The 24871-nt window shown below is 44.6% G+C and overlaps 1 non-coding gene across 1 annotated transcript; it reads left to right on the top strand.

Moving 5' to 3' along the window:
- The first annotated feature begins 13527 nt into the window (after positions 1-13527).
- Positions 13528-13609, top strand: Trnas-gcu (transfer RNA serine (anticodon GCU)). Its single transcript has one exon. It is a non-coding gene; the product is annotated as a tRNA-Ser (tRNA).
- Positions 13610-24871: the final 11262 nt, after the last annotated feature.

Below are 24871 nucleotides of genomic sequence, written 5' to 3'. Positions count from 1 at the left end.
CAGTCTTTTCAACACTAATCACAAAGTTCCGTCTCACACAGTCGTTTTATTTTCCTCCCTCCCCCTCACTGGCTTTTATTCGCCTCCTGCAGGTCCACAGTGCTCCACGTTCATAATTATCATTCCAGCTAGGTGCTACGGAAGGAGGTGGCGCAGTGGGTAGCACACTGAACTTGCATCCGGCAGGGCGACGGTTCAAACCGGCGTACGGCCAACCTGATTTAGATTTTCGGTGCTTTACCTAAATCGCTTCGAGTAAATGCCGGGATGGTTGCTGAAAGGGCATGGTCGACTTCCTACCCCATCCTTCCTTATTCAAGAATTCGAAACGAGAGCAGCTGCCAACATGAGTAACGTAGAAGTAAATATCCTCGGAGTAGTGAAGCAACTTAAATCACTTAACAAAAGCAAGTCTTCTGGTCCAGACTGTACACCAATTAGGTTCCTTTCGGAGTATGCTGATGCATTAGTTACATACATAACAACCATATAAACCGTTCACTCGACGAAAGATCCGTACCCAAAGACTGGAAAGTTGCACAGGTCACACCAATATTCAAGAAAAGTAGTAGAAGTAATCCACTTAATTACAGGACCATATCGTTAACGTCGATAAGCAGCAGGATTTTGGGACATATATTGTGTTCAAACATTATGAATTACCTCGAAGAAAACTGTCTATTAACAAACTCTCAACATGGGTGTAGAAAACATCGTTCCTGTGAAACACAACTAGCTCTTTATTCATATGATGTGTTGAGTGCTATTGACAAGGGATTTCAAATCGATTACGTATTTCCGTATTTCCGGAAGGCGTTTGACACTGTAACACACAAACAGCTTTTAGTGAAATTGCGTGCTTCTGGAATATCGTCTCAGTTATGTGACTGGACTTGTGATTTCCTGTCAGAGATGTCAGAGTTCGTCGTAATTGACGAAAAGTTATCGAGTAAAACAGAAGTGATTTCCGGCGTTCCCAAGGTAGTGTTATAGGCCATTTGCTGTTCCTTATCTATTATATATAAACGATATTGGAGACATCTTAGGTTTTTGCAGATGACGCTGTCGTTTATCGACTAGTAAAGTCATCAAAAGCTTAAAAAAATTGCAAAACGATTTAGAAAAGATATCTGAATGGTGCGAAAGTTGACATTTGACCCTAAATAACGAGAAGAGCGAGGTCATCCACATGAGTGGTAAAAGGAGTTCGTTAAACTTCGGTTACACGATAAATCAGTCCAATCTAAAAGCCGTAAATTCAACTAAATACCTAGGTATTACAATTACGAACAACTTAAATAGGAAGGAACACACAGAAAACGTTGTGGGGAAGGCTAACCAAAGATTGCGTTTTATTGGCAGGATACTTAGCAAATGTACCATATCTACTTAGGAGACAGCCTACACTACGCTTGTCCGTCCTCATAGAATACTGTTGCTCGGTGTGGGGTCCTAACAGGATTGATGGAGTACATAGAAAAAGTCCAAAGAAGGACAGCACACTTTGTATTATCGCGAAATATGACAGAGAGTGACACAGAAATGATACAGGATTTGGGCTGGACATCATTAAAAGAAAGCGTTTATCGTTGCGACGGAATCTTCTCATGAAATTCCAATCACCAACTTTCTCCTCTGAATGAGAAAATATTTTTTTGACACCGACCTACATAGGGAGAAACGATCACCACGATAAAATAAGGGAAGTCAGATCTCGTACGGAAAGATATAGGTGTTCGTTCTTTCCGCGCCCTGTACGAGATTCTTATAATAGAGAATTGTGAAGGTGCTTCGATGAACCCTCTGCCAGGCACTTAAATGTGATTTGCAGAGTATCCATGTAGATGTAGATGGGAAAGAAGACATTGCTCTTTGATCGTTTTCCCCAAATCAACCACCCAACCAACTTCTGTCCTGGCCATCATCATTTTCATTCATCAGCAGCATCACCATTATATCATAACATCATTCACAGTCCATCAGCCATTATATTTTAACTGTAATATATAATCATCATTTTTGTGCGCCAATCCAATTTACAAAAGTAATCGTTTGTTGTAAATCGGTTTTTATGTCACTTGTAACATCTTCCAGAGTGATGTAACCCTTTCTTGAATAACGCTTTTATCCGCTGCCAGCCCGCCCCTTTATGGGAAAATGAAGTAATAATAAAGAAAAAGAACGGATAAATTTCAAATCGTCCGCTTCACGGAGTGCACACAAAGTGACACAAGAGAGCACCGTTGTCAGACTCTGTTGTAATTATGAGCCTACAAACACCACTTTCGTCCCACTACAACAACGTCTGCGGGAAAGAGTTGAGTTCGCAACCAGGAGAGCTGACTGTAGTGGTCCACGGACGGGATGCACTCAGTACACTGAGGTGACAAAGTTCATAGGACACCTCCCATTACCACGTCTGATCTGCTTTTACCCGGAGTAGTGCAGAAACTCGACGTGGCATGGACTCAACAAATTACGGAATGCCCCTGGAGTAATACTGAGCCATGCTGCCTCTACAACCCTCTATAAATGTGAATGTCTTCTGAGGGCAGGATTTTGTCCTCGGACTGACCTCTTAATCACGTCCCATAAATGTGCGATAGGATTCATGTCGGGTAATCTGCGTGTCCAAATCATTCTCTCGAATAGTCCAGAACGGAATGGCACCAATCGCGAATAACTGTGGGTCGGTGATATGATGCATTGTCATCAACAAAAATTCCGTCGTTGTTTGCGAACGTGAAGATCATTAAAGGCTGCAAACAGTCTCCACGTCGCCGATCATAGGAATTTCCAGTCAATGATCGGTTCAGCTGGACCAGAGGGCCCAGACCAATCCATGTAAACGCAGCCCACACCATTATCGAGCCACCACCAGCTTGCGAAGTGTCTTGTTGACAACCTGAAACTATGCGCCACAGTCGAAGCATTTCGCCAGCTCTTACCAACTCAAATAGAGACTCATCTGACCTGATCACGATTTTCCGCTCGTCTAAGGTCCAATCGATAAGGTCACAAGCACAGAAGACACGTTGCAGGCGATGTCGTGCTGTTAGCAAAGGTAATCGGGTCGGTTGTCTGCTGCCATAGCCCATTAACGCCAAATTTCGCCGCACTGTCCTAATGGATACGTTCGTCGTACGTCCACGTACATCCTAAATTGGTTCATGCAGTTGGTTCACGGCATTGTTGCTTATCTGTTAGCACTGTCATCTCTACGCAAACTCCGCTGCTCTCGGTCGTTAAGAAAGGCCATCAGCCTCTGCGTTGTCCGTGGTAAGGGATAATGCCTGAAATTTGCTGCTCTCGGCACACTCTTGACACTGTGGATCTCGGAATTTATTTATTTATTTATTTTCAATTTTCTTTGCGTCTGTTATGTACATAAAAGAAGAGACCAAATGTTGCACATGAACTGGCATGAATAAAGCACACAATATTTTGACACGGTTTGAAATGTGTTCGTAATAACTAAGCATTACGCTACTGAAGTGGGGAAAATCTACATAGAATAACTACATTGACCAAATAATAGTAATGATAATAATAACTAAAAAAGTCTGTACCTGGTAACCTGTAATCCAAGAGGCACACACTACTGGTCTATTACACTGTGCGGAATTGGTAGACCACTAATTTTGTATTTTTTTTTTTACGCGTTAAATTCCGTAGGATTAAATTGAGGAGCAAATCTCCAAGGTCATGTAACGTGTAAGTACATGAAATTACAACATAAAAGTAATAACAGTTAAAAATAAAACGTTTATGAGCACAAAAATGTGAAGCCATAAGTTTAAGTAAACGCAATCAACAATATATAATAAAAATCAGCTTAAGTGTTCAAGGAACTCCTCAACAGAATAGAAGGAGTGACACAAGAGGAAACTCTTCAGTTTCGATTTGAAAGCGCGTGGATTACTACTAAGAGAGTTAAGGAAGTCCGATCCAAATGCAGGCTGGATTTCTACCGAGTATTAACTGAGTGAAAGCTGTTTATCCTTGGTAAAAAGTTGATATTGCTAACAAGGAACGACAGCAAAGAATATACATATTGAGAGGACAGGGTCAAAATACCCGAAATACTGTACAGGGGTCGACAAAAGGTTCGCGAACTTACACCACTTATTGTCCGAACCGCCCGTTTCTGAGTAAAAAATAACCTTTTAGAATGGGAAGAGTTATCCCAAAACATAATACCATACATAAGCTAATGAAATTAAGCAAACTAGACTAATTTTAGTATCGAATGATCACTTACTTCAGGTACCGTTCGAATACAAAAATGGCGGCATTAAGTGTCTAAACAAGATCCTGAATGCGGGCTTTCTACGACTGTTTACTATCTACCTGCATACCTAGAAATTTGAACTATTCAGCTTCACTAAGCATATGCCCATTCGGTGAAATTAAAACTTCGGGTTTTGTTGAATTGAGTGTTAGAATCTGTAAAAACTGAGTCTTACTGTGATTTAGCGATTTCCTGCAAGCCATGAACTTTTGTCATGAGGTGCACTATTTGAAACCGTGCCATTGCTGCACACAACATCCTTTCCTACCAAGGTTGTGTCATTAGCAAACATAAATATTTTAGAATTACCCGTCATACTAGAGGACATACCATTTATATAAATAAGGTACAGTAGTGGCCCCAACACTGATCCCTGGGGCACTCCCCATCTGACTGCACCCCACTCAGACTCCACATCACAGCCATTCTCAACACTGTGAATAATGACCTTTTGCTGTCTTTTGTTAAAGTAAGAGGTGAACCAACCGTGAGCTACCCCCCCCCCCCCCCCCATATTCCATAATGGTCCAACTTCTTGAACAATGTTTTGTGATCAACACAATCAAACGCCTTAGTTAAATCAAAAAATGTGCCTAGTGTTCGAACCTTTTGTTTAACCAATCCAGTACCTCACAGACAAAAGAGAATATACTATTTTCAGTTGTTAAATACTTGTAAAGCCGAACTGTACATTTGATAGCAAATTATGTTATATAAAATGATCGATTATCCTTACATACATAGTATTTTCAATAGCGAACAGTGATGGCACAGAAGTACGTCTAAAATTGTCTACATTATCCATTTCTCCCTTTACATAAAGCGGCATTACTGTTGAGTACTGTAATCGTTCTGGAAACTGACCATTCCTAAAGGAAAAATTACAAATATGGCTAAATACAGGGCTAACATGAGCAGTGCCGTACTTAAATATTCTGCTAGGAACTCCATCAAATCCATGAGAGTCCTTAGTCTTCAATTATTTGATTATTGACTCAATCCCCCACTTGTCCATATCACAGAGGCGTATTTCGGACATGAATCTCGGGAAGGCATTTGCCAAGAGAGTTATATGATCCCTGTAGAAAGTAAATTTTTATTTAATTAACCAGCAATGCTCAAAAAATAGTTGTTAAGTACTGTACATATATATAATTTATCAGAAATGTTTTCACTACTAACTGAATTTATATCGTCGACCTTGTGCTGCTGACCAGACACTTCCTTCACAACTAGCCATATGGTTTTAATTTTGTCCTGTGAATTAGCTATTCAATTTGCACACCACATACTCTTTGCCCTCCTAATAACATTTTTAAGCACCTTACAGTACTGTTTGTAATTGGCTGCAGTAGATTGATTGTGACTACTTATAACGTTTTGATATAATTACCACTTTGCTCTACGCTATATCCTTATCCCACTAGTCACCCACCTGGGCTGCCCATTACTACTAGTACCCCGTTTAGAATGTTCTAATGGAAAGCAGCTCTCAAAGAGCATTAAAAATGTATGGAAAGCATTATATTTGTCATCTATGTTATCAGCACTGTAAACATCCTGCCACTCTTGTTCCTTGACGAGGTTTGAAAAACTCTATATTGCCGTTTGATTAGCTTTCCTACATAGTTCGTAATTATATGCGACATTTTTTTGAGTACAAAAACCCTTTTAGTGTTTAAATTTGTACATCATTATCTGAAAGACCATTTACCCTTTTACTAACAGAATTCCCATCGAGTAACGCAGAATGAAGAAAAATATTGTCTAGGGGTGTGCTACTGTTCCCCTGCACCCTACTTGGAAAGGATTCATAGGGGCTGCGCTGCTGTGACATCCAAGGTGTAGAGATTGGGAGATGGCTGTCAGGGTCTCAGGGAGTCCTTCCTGGCCCTCCCTGAGGCTCTTCTCCTCACTGCTTCCAGCAGGTTGTTATAGGTGGGTGTTCTGCCATGGCGCGTCTCGTTACCATGACGTATGGCCTCTTCTTGGTTGTTGCCTACAATGTTGCAGGTCTTAAGCTGATATCTTGCTGTGAGCGAGTTCACATTATGCCACAGTTCATCATTCCTTATTATGTTACAGACTATTGCATTTCCAAATGCGTTCCTGCTCTGGTCTGTAGCATCTTGGCTAACGACACACTTCCAGACGATGTGATCCGGAATACCGATTGCTCCACATTTACAAGTGTTTGTGGAGCACTGTGCTATTTGATGTAAGTAGCTGCGATACGGACCATGTCCCGACAGGTACTACATGGCTTCCTTGGTCGGAAGGGAGTATATCATTCTTTTACGTTAGGAAGGAGCTGGTAGGTTCTCCTCCCTGATTCTGCCCTGTCCTAGACCTCTTCCTATTCTCTATTAATACGTGCTTTTATTTCCTTATTCGATACGGCTCTTGTGCCCAGTACCTCCTTTACCTTATCATATTCCCGCTTTTTGAGCAAGCCAATACTGTGCACCTCTCTTTCTTACTGCAAGCTCTAAAGGTAGCATGCCTAATACAAGGCTTGTCCAGAAAGTAATTTCCGATCAGTCGTGAAATGCAAACTACATTGAAAATCAGAAGTGTTTTATTTGCAACAGTTGGATCCACCTTCCAGCTACTTCCCTACATAGTCGCCGCTCCAGGTAGGACATCTGTTACACCGTTATACCAGATTTCCAATACCCTCGTCATAGAAGGCGACCGCCTGTTTTTCCCACCAATTCTCTATGCTCATCTATAGCTCGTCGTCGTGCGAAAATGTTGTCTTCATAGCTAGTAGTTAATGCGAGCAGAGATGAAACACAGAGAGAGCCAATTACCAGCTGCAGTGCGGGTGATCAAACAGCTCCCATCGAAAATACTGCAGGAGCATTTTCATTGCCCCTGCAGATTGCGGCCGAGAATTGTCAAGAAGAAGAAAACGTATGACAGTTCTGTGATTTGGGCTTCATAACATTAGGCGAAATCTTTCATTAGGACCTCATACTTGGCGGGAGACACTATTTTCTACGAATCTTTATGTGCTCACCAAGCGCTCAGAATTGAAAATAGCGAAGTGATGCAACCAACAGGGATACTAGAGACACTGCTGAACACATGTGTGCAAAGCTTTGTTAGATTTTCACAGTGGTTTCCATTTCTTGACCTATCGGAACTTACTTTCCGTATATCCCTCGTATCACCAGCAGCGCCTAATCGTTCTATACGCCTGTCAGGCATAGAGCAGATTCACCTGTTCTCGCCGCAAAGCTTGCGCTGTTCTTACCTTTCTCGCTCTAAGAGCCCAACCGCTCGACAGTAGCCCACAACAGTGAGTAAGATTGCGTTGTGGTACGTCCTTACTGCAATTAGTGGCAGCTGAAAACTTCTTTGGCCAACTGTTGCTATTTTCAGAATGAGATTTTCACTCTGCAGCGGAGTGTGCGCTGATATGAAACTTCCTGGCAGATTAAAATTGTGTGCCCGACTCGAACTCGGGACCTTTGCCTTTCGCGGGCAAGTGCTCTACCAACTGAGCTACCGAAGCACGACTCACGTCTGGTACTCACAGCTTTACTTCTCCTGTGAGTACCGGACGTGAGTCGTGCATCGGTAGCTCAGTTAGTAGAGCACTTGCCCGCGAAAGGCAAAGGTCCCGAGTTCGAGTCTCGGTCGGACACACAGTTTTAATCTGCCAGGAAGTTTCATATCAGCGCACACTCCGCTGCAGAGTGAAAATCTGATTCTGGAAACATCCCCCAGGCTGTGGCTAAGCCATGTCTCCGCAATATCCTTTCTTTCAGGAGTGCTAGTTCTGCATGGTTCGCAGAAGAGCTTCTGTAAAGATTGGAAGGTAGGAGACGGATACTGGCAGAAGTAAAGCTGTGAGTACCGGACGTGAGTCGTGCTTCGGTAGCTCAGTCGTGTTCCGGCACTCTGCCAGTGCACATCGCGCGGTGACGGGCGGTAGCGCGGGCCAGTGTTTACGTCGCGAGCAGTGCTGAGGTGGAGAGCTGAGCAGCGTGTGCGAGCGCTGTTAACGTTTGTTTCTGTATAACTGTTGTAAGTAAGATGTCGACAATTAACAGAGCGAACAGCGTTCAGTGTGTTTTCGATCGCGCTGCCTTGCGACCGACGGCGTTTGAAATTCATGAGTGGATCTTTGAAGGTTTGAAATTGCCTGAAGATATAGTCGACACATTGCATTTGGACTTTGTGCAGTACTCGTTATTTATCAAATTTATTTCGAGTGACACTTACGAGAAATTCGCTGAGGAGCATGTTGGTGTGAGACCATTCTGTCATAATGATGGCAGTATTAGTAATGTCCAAATCGTGCCTTCGGGATACGGAGTAAGAACCGTCAGGGTATTTAATGTGCCACCTGAGTGCCCTAATGATCTGATTGCACGTTCTCTGTCACTGTACGGCGCTGTTTTGTCAGTTACAAATGAAAAATGGTCGAGTGCCTATCGCTACCAAGTTAACAGCGGGGTGCGCAGTGTACGTGTAGACTTGAAAAAGCATATACCTTCGTATGTTGCCATTGGCGGCTGTCGTGCACAGGTAACTTACATTGGTCAACCCCCTACCTGTTCGATCTGCCATTCAACTGAACATCTGCGGATGAACTGTACACGTAGACGTCCATTTCAACTTCCACGGGAACGTCCTGCAGACGGTAGTGAAAAGCTAGTGCCACTATTGAGTGAGGTGGTCGCGGGGAATGTACCACCCACCCCGGCAGCCGGAACATGTCAGCGAGGCGGAGGTGCCAGTTCAGGTGGAATGCAGTGCCAAAGACATTCGCGGTAGGACGGACGTCGATTCGGCACCGTCATCCTCACCGGGGCAGTTACCGCTGGATACCAACGATGCGCCAGCAACCTCTGAAACTAAGCCGTGTGAGATACAGGAGCGGGTGCAGATCAGTTTGCCTGAACCACCCCTATCGGTAGAGACTGTAGCAGACACGAAGAAAGGCCGCCGAAGGAGAAGCAAAGGGAATAGTAGCAAAGAGGAAAAGTCGAATGATTTAGGACCCGTACACATGTCAGAAAGTGGCAGCGAGACTGAACCTCAATCTTCTTGCTCCGTGCGCTGCGAGGACACCGCGAGGCAAGAACGCATTCGTGAACAAACCAAACACCTGAAGGCACTACTGATCGCTGAAAGGGATCAGAGCACCGTAACGGCCAAGAGGAAGAACGAGCAGAGCAGCGAGCAGTTGCAGCAGCGATCTCGCAGGAACTCGCTGACGTCAGTCGCAGCCCCGCGTGGTGGCCAGGCGGATGCGACCAAGTTGACAGACCCAACCGGCGGTGGCGGGCAGGGCGGCGCGCGCACCGCGCAGCACCCCGACAGCAATGAGCCGTGGTGGCAGCAGAACGAGGAGATGCAGCAGTAGCTGCTCTCGCGCATGACCATCGCGCTGCGACCTTGCCCTCCCTGGCCCGTTATTGGTTTTGACACTTCGTTTCGTACTCCAAACGTTACCAACGAGTTCGGTTCAAAGCTGGAGAGAAGGACGATGCGAAACTCACAGCTCATTGTCCTCTGAACCATCATGGGTGACAGCCAAACCTACAACATTACCACACTTAACGTCAATAGAATTCAAAGTGCGGTGAAACTCCGTTCGCTCAATGATTTCTTGTATGGTACCAGCGTTGACATTGCCCTCCTACAGGAGGTAGTCACAGCCTTAGAAGTGCCCGGTTACGTTCTTATTGATAACATCAATCTTCAGGATGCTGTAGGCACTGCCATCCTTCTGCGCGACGGTATACCCTTTACGAATGTGCAGCGGCTACCCAGTGGTCGTGGCATTTCTCTTCGAGTGAATGGTGTGCAGATTGTTAACGTGTACGCCCCCTCAGGTAGCACTCATAAGAGAGATCGTTCAAAATTTTATAAAACCGAGGTTCCCATTCTTCTTAGCGGTTATCGTGAACATCTCATCCTTGGTGGTGACTTCAATTGTGTGCTCAACGACAGAGACCAATCTCCTAACACGAACAGATGTATCGAACTTGAACATTTAATTCATGGCATGCGTCTTCACGATACATGGGAACAACTGCACGGTGAACGGGTAGCGTACACCTTCGTAACCAGTCATTCTGCCAGTCGGCTGGATAGGATCTATGTGTCCGATGCCCTCCAGCGACACACTGTGAACTGTGACATAGCTCCTGTCAATATCTCCGACCATTGTGCATATCAGTGTTACCTCAACCTACACCGCCAGCCAATTTACCGCGGGAAGGGCTACTGGAAATTGAATGTCAGCCTTCTGCAGGATGCCCAACTTGAAGAGGAGGTGAACTTAACGTGGCAACAGCTTCAACGGCACCGACGTCGTTACGCTAGCGTTCTACAGTGGTGGATTCAGTGTGCTAAGCCTAAATTACGCCTGACCGTCATGAACTACGCCCGACAAAAAAGCTTTTGGCAGAAACAGACTATTGAATTTTATTATCGCTGTTTGAGAGAACTGTACAGTCGCACTAACAATCCTTCTCGAGACATCGACGTAAAGATCAAACGATATAAAGCGAAAATCACGGCGATACAACGCCAACGAATGCATGGCATCATCGTGCGAGCCCACCCTAAGGACATTGCCGCCGAAGAACGGGCCTCTCTGTATCACATCCTGAGAACGACGAAACGGTGTAAAGCCATGTTGATTGAAGCCGTCGTTGATGACGCTGAGAATGCCATCACGAAGCAACGTGACATCATCTCGCACGTCTACGACTATTATAGTCAACTTTACAAGAAGCAACTCGTTGATGAACACTCGTGCGAGGATTTTCTTAGGACCTTGAGCTGTCGCTTGTCACAACAGGATAATGCAAAGTTGGAATCTGTTTTCACACAGGACGAAATCCGACTGGCGGTTCACAGTGCAAAGAAAGGGAAATCACCAGGACCTGATGGTCTCAGCGCTGAGTTTTACCAGCGATACTGGAACGTCCTCGGTCCGACACTCCTCGAGATAGCGAATGAACTCTGGCACCTGGAAGTCATACCCAAGGCATTTACGGAAGGTATCATCCTGCCCTTACCGAAAAAAGGGAACAGCAGGAAGGTCGAAAACATGCGACCCATCACACTCCTGAATGCCGACTTCAACATCATCACCAGATCGATTAAGCTAAGGATGCAAACCGTTATGTACAAGGTTTTAGGCAGTTACCAGTACAGTGCAGTGCAAGGTCGAAGTGCAATCTCAGCTGCCTGCGATTTGAGGGACATCATCTGTTCATATGCTGAAACTAAAGGACAGGGCGCTCTGATCTTTCTAGATTTTGAGAAGGCTTATGACCGTGTACGTCATGATTTCCTCTTTCAAAGCATGAAGAAACTAGGATTTGGACCTCATCTCATAGAATTAATTCGCAAACTTACTACAAACACCTCTTCACGGATTCTCATTAATGGCCATTTACAAAAGAAGTTTCCATCGAGCAGTCCATCCGTCAAGGATGTCCTCTCTCAATGATTTTGTACGCCATTGCAGTAGAGGCGCTCCTGAACAACTTAGTGCATAGCGGGATCGGGCTTAGCGTCGAGTCTGTCACTATCCCATGCATTGCGTATGCTGACGATATATGCGTAACTGTGTCATCATCGCAACAACTTCTGTCAGCAGCAACTCTTCTACAAACATTCACGTTTCTTTCAGGAGCAATACTCAATAGAACTAAAACCACAGTTTTGCAAATCGGTGGAGGTATCGGAGACATATCCCATGTTACCTGGTGCAAGGTAAAGGATTCTCACACAACCCTCGGTGTTACTTTTGAAGCCAAACCAGACAAATTCCTGACGAAGAACTGGTCACACATGCTTCATAAATTACGTGCTGCTTTGATGCTTCACTCCGACCGTGACTTGAACATACTACAGAAAGTTAAGACCATCGAGATCGCCATTACGAGCAATATGAATTATTTGGCGCAAATTCTTCCAATCTCCGACCACCTAGCCAAGAGTATACAACAAGCGTTATGTTGGTTTATTTTTAGGGGGCATATTTTCAAAGTTCAATTCGATACCTTAACCTTACCTTCGTCCAAAGGTGGCCTTAACCTCATTAAGGTACACAAAAAATGTGTCACCCTGCTCCTAAATCGCATCAGGAAGGAGTTTCGTACCCGGAGGACCAGTCTCATCAGAAACCTCATTCAGCGGTGGAAACCTCAGAGCTTGGACCCACCCGTTAATATCGCCGGCATTCCACTTTCTTACCGACATGTGCGACTACACTACATGGAAATGACCTACATTCGACACAACATCGTCGATACCGGAAGCCTGACGAACAGGAAGCTTTATGACCTTCTCATGACAACAAACCACAGGAATCGTCTCGAAGAAAAATATCCACATACACATTGGAGTATAATATGGCGGAATGTGCACAACGACATGTTACCATCACGCGTCATAGCAGACTAGTATCTCACAGTCAACGATAAAGTAGCAACGAATGAAAAGCTACATAAAATAGGCCTTCAACCAACGCCCAACTGTGACGCATGCGGAAGAGTCGATACGCTCCTTCATAGGTTCACTTGCGGACATGCAGAAGAAATTACAACATTTCTTCGTCAACGATTGTCAATGATAGACCGTACGACGCCCAGTGGTGTAGAACTTTTAGAGATCACTCAGCCACAAAAACGGAGGTATCCACGAGCAAAAAACAACGCTACAACGTGGATCATGGGCCACACAGCATCGTTTATTATGCAGAATAGGCATGCTACTTTTCTAGACTATTATTCTTACATAGAAATTGAACACTTTAAAATAAGCCAACATTGTGACTACAGGAGGATATTTGGAAATATGCTGAAAATCATAATTAACGGTTAAATGCTTCAAATACAATATTTGGATAGTAGAGGTTGCCAGTTGCCTGTATGTATGAATCCTATTTGCTTCCTGGGACTTCATTTCTTGCCGGAATTTTAAGATAATATTCAGATGCTCACCAATGCAGAAGGCATTTTTTTTCCTTCCCATTTTCCTCTCAACATTTTCCTCTCTCGCAGAGCAGCGGACCAACTTTCCTTTCGACAATGATGTGATAGTCTTTTGTGCACCTCAAGAAGACATTTCCTTTCTTTTCTTATACTGCGCAACGGCAGCGTAGAACTCATAAATACTATCTTCATTCTATTTTCATTACGAATCGGTGCACATGTTTGTTTTTCCCTTCCTAAAAAAAAGAAGGTTCATAATAAAAAAAAAGGGTGGCCGAGTGGTTAAGGCGTTGGACTGCTAATCCAATGTGCTCTGCACGCGTGGGTTCGAATCCCATCCTCGTCGAAGAATTTTACGCAAAGCACCCATTTCGTAACACGCCTTCTACATAAAAATAAAAAAAAAATAAAACAAAAAAGTTGGTAGAGCACTTGCCCGCGAAAGGCAAAGGTCCCGAGTTCGAGTCTCGGTCAGGCACACAGTTTTAATCTGCCAGGAAGTTTTGTTGCTATTTTATTTAGGATTTCGATGCCTCTCTAACTGACGATTTCTACACGCGAATGGAAGTTCTGCTTTTCGTCGATGTTAATTCCAAGGTACCTATGTACTTCATTTCTTTTCACATGTTGTTAATTTATTCCGGTTATTGGATTTCTCGTTCTTCATACTGGTCCTTTTACTAATATATAGACTGATTTGTGCATTGCCTTTGTTGTTTTGTTTTCTACGTATTAGTTGGTTAGTCTTTCAAGAACTATAATACTGTTTTCTTCTAATTTAGCTCTTCTGTTAGCAGAAACTATAATTATCAGCATAGGCTCTAGTGATTGTAATACTCTGGAGCAGGTTCACTAATGGCTCTATGTCAACATCCCAGAACTCTGGACTACGAACAGAGCCCTGTGGGCAGCCTTTGGTGATGTGTTTCACAATTTTCTTTCCAGGACTTTCTAATTGTAACTGCCTGTCTGAGCAACGCTCTCGTGGATTGTTATAGAGGAATTTTGGACAGTACATATGTTTCAGGCTTTTGGACAGGGCACGACACATCAAATTACACTACTGGCCATTAAAAAGAGGACGTGCTACAGACGCGAAATTTAACCGACCGGAAGAAGATGCTGTGATATGCAAATGATTAGCTTTTCAGAGCATTCACATAAGCTTGGCACGGGTGACGACACCTACAACGTGCTGACATGAGGAAAGTTTCCAAGCGATTTCTCATACACAAACAACAGTTAACTAGCGTTGCCTGGTGAAACGTTGTTGTGATGCCTCGTGTAAAGAGGAGAAATGCGTACCATCACGTTTCCGACTTTGATAAAGGTCGGATCCTAGCCTATCGCGGTTGCGGTTTCTCGTATCGCGACATTGATGCTCGCGTTGGTCGAGGTCCAATGACTGTTAGCAGAGTATGGAAACGGTGGGTTCAGGAGGCTAATACGGAATGCCGTGCTGGATCCCAACGACCTCGTATCACTAGCAGTCGAGATGACAGGCATCTTATCCGCATGGCTGTAACAGATTGTGCAGCCACATCTCGATCCTTGAGTCAACAGATGGGGACGTTTGCAAAACAACAGCCATCTGCACGAACAGTTCGACGACGTTTGCAGCAGCATGGACTATCAGCTCGGAGACCATGGCTGCGGTTACCCTTGATCCTGCATCACAGACAGGAGCGCGTACGATGGTGTACTCAACGACGAACCTAGGTGCACGAATGGCAAAACGTCATTTTTTCGGATAGATCTAGGTTCTCTTTACAGCGTCATGATGGTCGCATCCATGTTTGGCGACATCGCGGTGAACGCACATTGGAAGCATGTATTCGTCATCGCCATACTGGTGTATAACCCGACGTGATGGTATGGGGTGCCATTGGTTACACGTCGATCCCTGCGAAACCCTACATTTCAGCAGGATAACGCACGACCGCATGTTGCAGGTCCTGTACGGGCCTTTCTGCATATGGAAAATGTTCGACTGCTACCCTGGCAAGCACATTCTCCAGATCTCTCACCAATTGAAAACGTCTGGTCAATGGTGGCCGAGCAACTGGCTCGTCACAATACGCCAGTCACCACTCTTGATGAACTTGGTATCGTGTTGAAGCTACATGGGCAGCTATATTGTACACGCCATCCAAGCTCTGTTTGACTCAATGTCCAGGCGTATCAAGGCCGTTATTACGGCCAGAGGTGGTTGTTCTGGGTACTGATTTCTCAGGGCCTATGCACTCAAATTCCATGAAAATGTAATAACATTTCAGTTCTAGTATAATATATTTGTCCAATGAATACCCGTTTGTCATCTGCATTTCTTCTTGGTGTAGCAATTTTAATGGCCAGTAGTGTATAAAACGTCCCAGCAAAATCCCATGCGTCTAGCTCCAACAACCATTCGGGGCTCGGAGTCTGTTAATTCCTGTCTTGCGTCCATAATCACGTCGGAAACGTTTTCACGTGAGTCAGCTGAGTACAAACGACTGCTACGCCAATCCACTGCCCTTTATATATTTATATATTTTATGCGTCTCGACAACGCGTTTGTACTTACTAAATGAACCTGTAACGAAACGAGTTGCTCTTCTTTGCATCTCTCAATCTTCTCTATTAGTCCTCTCTCATACAGATCCCAGGCTAATAGTAACATTCAAGTATCGGTCGAAAGAGGCTTTCTTTTAGCTAACGCCTTTGTGAGAGCACTACTCTTCCTGAGAATTCTTCCAATGACTCACGCTCTGACATCTCCCTTACCTGGTATTGGTTTTATGAGGTCGTTCCCTCTTCGAATCGTTCCGTACGCACTATTTCTAGATATTTCTTCGATGTGACCGCTTCCAGTGGTGTTCTGCAGTCGCGTAATCATTCTCTATGACATTTTCTTCCTGTTTGCGCGTAATGCGCTAGATTTGCGTATGGTGAATATCATATAGCAGTCCCTGCACCAATCTTCTGCAAGGTTGCTCCATTAGGCTACAATTTTCCAGTATTGTGTCTTCGCTGCCCGCAACAGCATCGTCCATGAAAATCCTCACGGAACTTCCGGTGGTATCCACTAGGTTATTTACACACGCATACTGTTAACAGTAATGTTCCTATAACAATCACCTGGGATACGTCTGAAGTTACTTAGACTAAATAGTTCTCTCCATAGGGCCCATCTTCCTGTTGATGATCCATGACGTCTACAGTACGTCAACAAACCCTCAGTCGAAACGGCACACACTACTTCGTTAATAGTCTATGTACAATTGAACTTATACAAACATCAAAAAAAAGTTTTTCAGCATCTCGGTTCCTAGAGTTCCGGAACCTGTACAAAAAATTGGAACACAGATCAACATAAAGATCATTTCCGCCCTTTTTATTGCTCATGAAGCCAAACATTGCATGTTGTACCACCATACAGGGAGTCGTTCAGAGGTGCTGGTCCAAATTACTGCCCACACCGGTAACTATAATACCCAGTAACACGTCCCCTTGAATTGATGCATGCCTGTATTCGTCGTGACATACTATCCACAAGTTCATCAACACACTGTTGGCCCATGCACTGACGCATGTCTGTATTCGTCGTAGCATATTATCCACAAGTTCATCAAGGCACTGTTGGTCCAGATTGTCCTACTCCTCAACGGCGATTAGGCGTAGATCCCTCAGAGTGGTTGGTGGGCCACGTCGTCCATTAACAGCCCATTTCAACTTATCCCAGGCATGTTCGACAGGGTTTATGTATGGAGAACATGGTGGCCACTCTCGTCGAGCGATGTCGTTATCCTGAAGGAAGTCATTCACAAGATGTGGGCTGTGAAGTGTCGTCCATGAAGACGAATGCCTCGCTAATATGCTGCCGATATGGTTGCAATATCGGTCTGTGGATGGCATTCAGGTATCGTACAGTCGTTATGGCGCCTTCCATAACCACCAGCGGCTTACCTCGGCCCCACATAATACCACCCCAAAACACTAGGGAACCTCCACCTTACTTCACTCGCGGGACAGTGTGTCTAAGGTGTTCAGCCTGACCGGGATGCCTCCAAATACGTTTCCGACGATTGTGTGATTCAAGGCATATGCCAAACTCATCGGTTAAGAGATCGTGATGCCAATCCTGAGCGGTCCGTTCGGCATGTTGTCGGGCCTATCTGTACGGCACTGCATGGTGTCATGGTTGCAAAGATGGACCTCGCCATGGACGTCGGGAGTGAAGTTGCGCAAGTAGTAGCCCTTGAGCGGCCTGAGCGAGGCATGTCATCGACAGTTCCTGTCTCACTGTATCTCCTCCATGTCCGAGCAACATCGCTTTGGTTCACACCTAGACGCCTGGACACTTCCCTTGTTGAGAGCCCTCCCTGGCACAAAGTAACAATGTGGACGCGATCGAACTGTGGTATTGACCGTCTAGGCATGGTTGAACTGCAGACAACACGAGCCATGTACCACCTTCCTGGTGGAATGACTGGAACTGATCGGCTGACTGACACCCTTCGTCTAATAGTCGCTGTTCATGCACAGTTGTTTACATCTTTGGCCGGGTTTAGTGACATCTCTGAAGAGTCGAAGGGGCGGTGTCTATGATACAATATCCACAGTCAACATCTATCTTCCACAGTTCTGGGAACCGCGGTGATGCAAAACATTTTTGATGTGTTTATTTATTAAAATGGAAGTATGTGTTTTATATTAGAGATAGTACTTGGATGTCCTATTTCACGTTCACCATAACAGTTCATTATTCACTTCCGTGATACTGACATTGATTTTTTACATAATAAAATGCCAGTCTTACAGGCCGATGCCCCTAAAATAGACAGCTCCCATTAAATCCTGAACGAATAAATACAGTTTAACACTATATAGAACAATGTGGTGAACAATGCACATACGCAAGTGATTCGAAACATTTGTCAACCTTGGGAAGATGAAGTCGATGAGTGGCTCCATAGTCCATATGGTCTCCAAGAGTCCGAACATCGGTTCGATTGCACGAGGGGAGCCTGCCCATTCCACATAAACACAGCCCACACCATTAGCGAGCCACCACAGCTTGCTCAGTGCCTTGTTGACAACCTTGGTCAATGGCTTCGCGGGTCCTCGCCACACTCGCCCGCCAGCTCTTACCAACAAAAGCGGGTCTGATCTTTCAGGGCACGGTTTCCCAGTCGTCTAAGGTCCAACGGATATCGTCACGAGCGCAGAAGAGGCGTCGGTCGTCTGCTGCCATAACGCATTAACGCCAAATTACGCAGCAGTGTTTTAAAGGATACGTTCCTGGTACGTCCCATGTTGATTTTTGCCGTTATGTCACGCAGTGTTGCTTCTTTGTCAGCACTGAAATTCCCACGTAAACGCTGCCGATCTCGGTTGTTAAGTGAAGGCCGTCGGCCATTACGTTGTCTGTGATGAGAGGTTATGCTTGAAATTCGGTGTTCTCGGCATACTCTTGATACTGTGCATCTCGGAAATGGGATGTTCTACGCACCTAGCTCCAACTATCATTCCGCATTCAGAGTCTGTTAACTCCCGCCATGCCGTCATAATCACGCCGGAAACCTTTTCACATGGTTCACCTGAGTACAAGTGATAACAGCGCCAAAGCCTTATGTGTGCTATACTACCACCATTTCTATATGTGCAAATCGCTGTGAGCTGTGGCTGGCTCGTGTTATGCTTTGCATTAAACCATGATCGCTATTCTGTGATTAGTCTCCCGCGGTTATCGCGATTATGCTGTTATCCTCTCTCTGCGCGAGTCGCAGCAGCAGCGTGTATCTGATATTCGCGCCCTTGTACTATCTTTGGCCTCGCGCTTATAGTTTCCGGCTGTGCCGTGTGCGTGCAGTTGGTCGGTTGGCGTGTAACAGCGAGGAAGTCTCCGTGGCGCATGTCTGCGCCAGACTCGAACCCGCTGGCGGGGTCGACGCGCGGTCTGAGTGTGAGGGACTGCTCCCATTGCTACGAGGTCCGTGGCTCACCGATCCCGGACACGAAAGTTGAGTCTTTACTTAATCTACCAGCCAGACCCAACTGTTCACAATGTGTCGTTTGAATATCGTTGTGGGCTGTTGGGACATTCCCGCGAGCAACAACGTGTGTTTTGAAGTTGGCGAAATTCTAGCCTCACTCCTGAGGAGTTTAACTTAACTTGATTACTTTTTTTTTAACTGAAATGCACCAGCGGAATCTTCTGCCTTGTGACCGTTAACGCTCTGGTTACCTGCCCTGACCGTAGACGTAAATTCAGGCAGCGTATTTTCCTCCTCGTGTTGTGGCTGCCCAGCACGGCGTGTAGTTTGACAGCTGAATGTGTAATTCGTTGTGAGCGCCGATACCCTCTGCGTTGTTCCATTGAACTCCATGTTGTGCGCTGGTCGGTTAGAGCGCATGTTATGCTGTCGCTTGGTCCGTTGACTGTCTGTCGGTTGGGTTGCCGTCGGATTGAGAATTGTTGGGCGACTGACCGTCTCACCTTAGCGAGCGTTAGTGTTTCAATTCCAGGCCGACCCTTGGAAACTTCTGAACGCCGTTTGATGTGATGCATTTTCTTATTTTTCCTTGTTGTTTCTTTGTGTGTAGCTTCTAGCCGACTTTAAATGAAAGTTGTTTTGCCCCTGAGGCGTGAGATTGAATGGGGCATTTAGCCGAGAATTAAGTTCTAAAATTGATGTTTGGGTTGCTCGGTTTTTAATGTTTTCTATACTCTTGTAATGTTTGTCAAATGAAGAAAGTAGTTTGTTCGAGTGTAACTGACAGCCGCTTATTTTGGCCCCTTTCCACAAATTAAACTATTTGTCCTGTCCTGTCCTGGGGGTATAGTAGGGGATGTCACTCTGTCCCACCACATATGGCATCTCAGTGCATATTGCGCCAACTTACATACCCAAGATTTTCGTGCAATACGGCCCTGGAAAAAGTCTGCTGTTTAGTTTTACAATATTCACGGGTAAAGTGGGATTACCGATCTATGGTCACCAGCGTTGGTTGCACTTCTTGGGTGAATTGTGTGTAGGCCGTGTGAAGATTTATTGGGAGCTGTTCTCTATGCCGCAGGGTTCTTAATATAATGTGTCTTATGTCTGAGCTAAACCTGCTTTTTATTGGAAGAGTTTACCGGTTCCACATTGACAAACTGTCGTTGCTGAAGGTTTCTGTCTGTTTATGTCAAGGACTTCCTGTCCGTCAAATTAGAGCCCAATTTGTAATTTATGAATTTACCTGTGTTCACCATGTATAATTCATTTCTGTGCTCAGTATTAATCTTACTGTTTGCTGTTTTCATTGAGGCCTTGAGTTGTTTAAATTTTAATGCATACATTCTTTTGTAGAACTAACTTGAGTCATTTGCATCCACCTTAAAGAGTTCAAGAAATGTTTTTCTGCAGGTTAATCACTGAGGTGACAAAGATCATGGGATAGTGATATGCTAATATACATATGGCGGCAGTATCGCGCACACAAGGTATAAAAGGGCATTGCATTAATGGAGCTTTCGTTTGTAGTCAGATGATTCATGTGAAAAGGTTTCCGACCTTTTTATGGCTGCACGTTGGGTATTAAAGCTTAGAGCGCGGAATGGTAGTTGAAGCCAGACGCATGGGACATTCCTTTTCGGAAATCGTTAGGAAATTCAATATTCCGAGATCCATAGCATAAGGAGTGTGCTACGAATACCAGATTTCAGGCATTACCTCTCACGACCTTCAATTAACGACCGAGAACAGCGCCGTTAGCGTAGGTTTGTCAAAGCTAACAGACAAGCAACACTACATGAAATGACGACAGAAATCAACGTGGGTCGTACCACGAACGTGTCCGACGGTACAGTGCGGCGAGATCAGGCGTTAATTGGCTATGGTAGCAGACGACTAACGTGAGTGACTTTGCTAACATCACGACATCGCCTGCAGCGCCTCTCGTGTATTCGTGTCCATAGTGGTTGGACCCCAGATGACTGCCAAACCGTGGGGTGGTCAGATGAGCCCCGACTTGATTTGGTAAGAGCTGGCGGAAGGTTTCCGACCGTGGGGTGGTCAGATGAGCCCCGATTTGATTTGGTAAGAGCTGGCGGAAGGTTTCCGACCGTGGGGTGGTCAGATGAGCCCCGATTTGATTTGGTAAGAGCTGGCGGAAGGTTTCCGTTGTGATGCAGACCCCTAGAAGCCATGCACCCAAACTGCCAACAAGGCACTGTGCAAGCTGGTGTTGGCTCCATAATCGTGTAGGCTGTGTTTTCATGGAACTGTCTGGGTCCTCTGGTCTGTTCCGCTACTTGGAGACCATTTGCAGCCATACACGGTATTCATGTTTCAAACAATGATGAAATTTTTATGGACACCAGTGCGTCATGTCACCAAGCGTCAATTCTTTGCTATTGGTCTGAAGAAAATTGTGGCTAGTTGAAGCGCATGATTTGGCTACCCTGATCGCTCGATGGATATCCCAACGAACATTTATGCAAAATGACCGAGAGGTCAATTTGTGCACAAACTCCTGCACCGGCAACACTTTCCAAATTATGGACGGTCAGAGAGGCAGAATGGCTCAATATTTCTGCAGTGGACTTCTAGTGACTTGTTGAGTCCATGCCATGTAGAGCTGCAGCTTTACATCGGGAAAAAGGAGGTCCGACACGATATTAGGAGATATCACGTGATTTTTGTGACCTCTCTTAAACTACAAGGTCTTTGCTTCCCGTATTTTGAGAGGTGATCGTGTGGGTCACGTAGAACACGTCTCTCGTACTGAACAAGTCCTCATAGGTCTTAAGGTATGCATTTTAGATCCCATGTTTACTAGACTATTTTGTTACTTTCGGGTCCTTAAAATTGACCATTCCTCCTGGTGCACCCTATTCACACTTGTTTTCAACGTAGCAGTCGAACAGCTGCTCACCACAGTAGGTTGTGAGATTTCTAGTTAATTTTTGGTACTTGAGAGGAAGTGATGTGAGATTTACATTTTCATTGAATGTGTCATACTTCAAATTTGTACGCTAAACATTTCGATTATGTCGTTGAAGTAAGCATTCTAAGAGAAGCCAGCGAGAGAGTCTGGTGTTGGCTACGCTACCGAGCGCTCTTGAAATAGCTAGCAGTGCACAGAGAGAAAATTACACAGGATGATGAACTGCGAAATATGATTTGGTAAAGAGTAATTGGGAAACTGAAGATGTCCAGGTGCAGTTCTTGCTGCACTGCTTATGTGCACGCAGTTGTGATGTGTTTGAACAACGGAAAGCTTTAGTGCATTTTCTCTTTGTCGGTTTGGATCAGTTGGTTTCATTCTTCAGAGTGTAAAGTGTAAAGTTAGCAATTCACATAGTTTATATTCATAGATTTTACTACCTTTACCATTCTGAGTAATTAACTTCATCGCAGAGATATTTTTGTTATAATTGTCCTGCAGATCACTGTTATTGTGAAGGGATGTCTATCGGTTTCCGTAATGCAGTTTATTTAGGATTCATTACTTCCAATCATTTAGCAAATTAAAATTCCTCCCCCGTCTCCTCACGAAAGAATTTCCTTTTTCCAGTTATGTGTGTTGCTGCGTTAGAGTTAGCGGAATACAATAGCTAAAAGTCAGTCATGATCCACTTAGAAAAGCTGCTTGCCCTCGCACTGCGCTGATCAAGTTATACTTTCCTTTAAACTAACTTGCAGCTATGCTGTATATTTTATGATCAACACTTCGAGCAGTACCGAAATTCCGTTTGTGACACCGAAAATGCAGATAAAATACCTTCTACACCATCCAAAATTTGTTGTCTTTTAATATCCGTTGATAACTTGTACTGTACTTCTGTTCCTGAATCTGTAAGCTGTGGTACACAAATTATATTTAATAAGTAATCGATGTAATAGTGTACTTATTTCTGACTGTATATAACTGATTGTAATTGTAATGAAAATACTGTAAATTGCTGAGTAATATGAAAGGGAACTTTATTTAAAGGTGACGATGGCAACAAAGAAAGGGTAGTAGCTATGCCGTTGGATACCTTTGCGTATGGAGAGTCTCTGTTGCGTTGCGAGCAAAGAGGAGGCAGAGCAGCTCGAGTCATGAAAGAGTGCGGAGGTGTTTAGTTGGGTGTTGGGTGCTCCCACCGCCGCGGCGTGCAGTTATGCTCGCGTAACTGTATGCGCGCGTAGTTCGTTAACCCGCGAGTATTGAGAGCACGGTAGGAGTGGACAGGCTACATTTCAAACCTGCCCCAAAACTATCCATGGCTTTGGAGACGAGTCGGTGTTCTCATCCAGCAGCAGCAGCATCAGCAGCAGCTCAGCATTTCCGTCATCTACATTCTTCGATGTCTGCACTGTTACAATATCGTAAGACTGTTAACTGACAGATACAGTAACGTAGAGGATTTACCCACGTGCATTTCTTTCACAAAGTATGACTATTGCATTGTACAGTATTGAACTGGGGCACAGAAACGATGGAGAGGATTCGTCCCCGCCGTAAACCTCAGTGCTACAAAATCCCACGACAGGCTGCAGCAGTCCACTCACCCTACCGGCGCCCCACACTGAACCCACAGCGATTGTGCGGTTCGGCCCCCAGTGGACCCTCATGGTCATGTTTCACACCAGACGGGTGTAACCCCAATGTGTGGGTGGTAGAGCAATGGTGTGTGTGTGTGTGTGTGTGTATGTGTGTGTGTGTGTGTGTGTGTGTGTGTGTGTGTGTGTACGTGGAGAAAGTGTTTGCGCAGAAATCGCCGATATAGTGTAAGTGAGGCGAAATGAGGGGAACCAGCCCGAATTCGCCGAGGCGGGTGGAAAACCGCCTCAAAAACCATCCACAGACTGATCGCCACACCGGACCTCGACACCAATCAGCCTGGTGGATTCGTGCTGGGGACAGGCACGCCTTCCCATCCGGAAAGCATTGGGTTACACCGCACGGCTAACCGGGCAGGCAACTATGACTAACTTGAATAAGAACCTGCAATAGTTCAAACTTGTAGGACATCTGTTTGTCATTGTCCTCAGACATTATTACCAAGCAGGGTACCTTTTTTTTTCTCACTCAATCCCCAAGTGTCGTAATAATATTAAAACTGGTTAAATATTTACTGCCAGCCTTTTTTGTTTGCTAATGACCATTTCAGTCTAAATTTTCTGCCTGAGTAATTGTTCATTCTTGTATTGCATAACAGAGGCGTAAATAATTTTCCGTTTTAAGTATAAACTTCATTCACTTAACGTGACGGAAAATTTCACTGTTAAAACTAATGACTAAAGATACAGCACAAATTAAGAGTGCACAACTTCATTCATTCTGTATTTAGCTTAGCAAGTGACTTCTGCTGGCTTGGTATGTATCTTAATGTTGTTATATTAAAAGTAAAATTAGTTGCTTACTTGCAACTCGTGTTTCAATAATCAAAAGTAAATTTCTTTCCTTTTCTAAATTTTGCGTTACATCACACGGAGGTTACTGAAAGTCATTTTTAATAACAAAGTTTAACTTAAGCCAGTCATTTATTTAACCAGTAATTGCATTAAACTTTACTTTCAAAATTTAGTATTTCAGAATAAGTAATTCCAAGCTCAGTGCTTTCTGATTCATTTATTTTTTCGTGAACTGTTGT

Source organism: Schistocerca gregaria, chromosome 5 (assembly GCF_023897955.1).
Source record: "Schistocerca gregaria isolate iqSchGreg1 chromosome 5, iqSchGreg1.2, whole genome shotgun sequence".
In the NCBI taxonomy this organism is placed as follows: Eukaryota; Metazoa; Arthropoda; class Insecta; order Orthoptera; family Acrididae; genus Schistocerca; species Schistocerca gregaria.
Note: the sequence above shows the minus strand (reverse complement) of the source record. Positions and strands in the feature narration are given on the sequence as shown.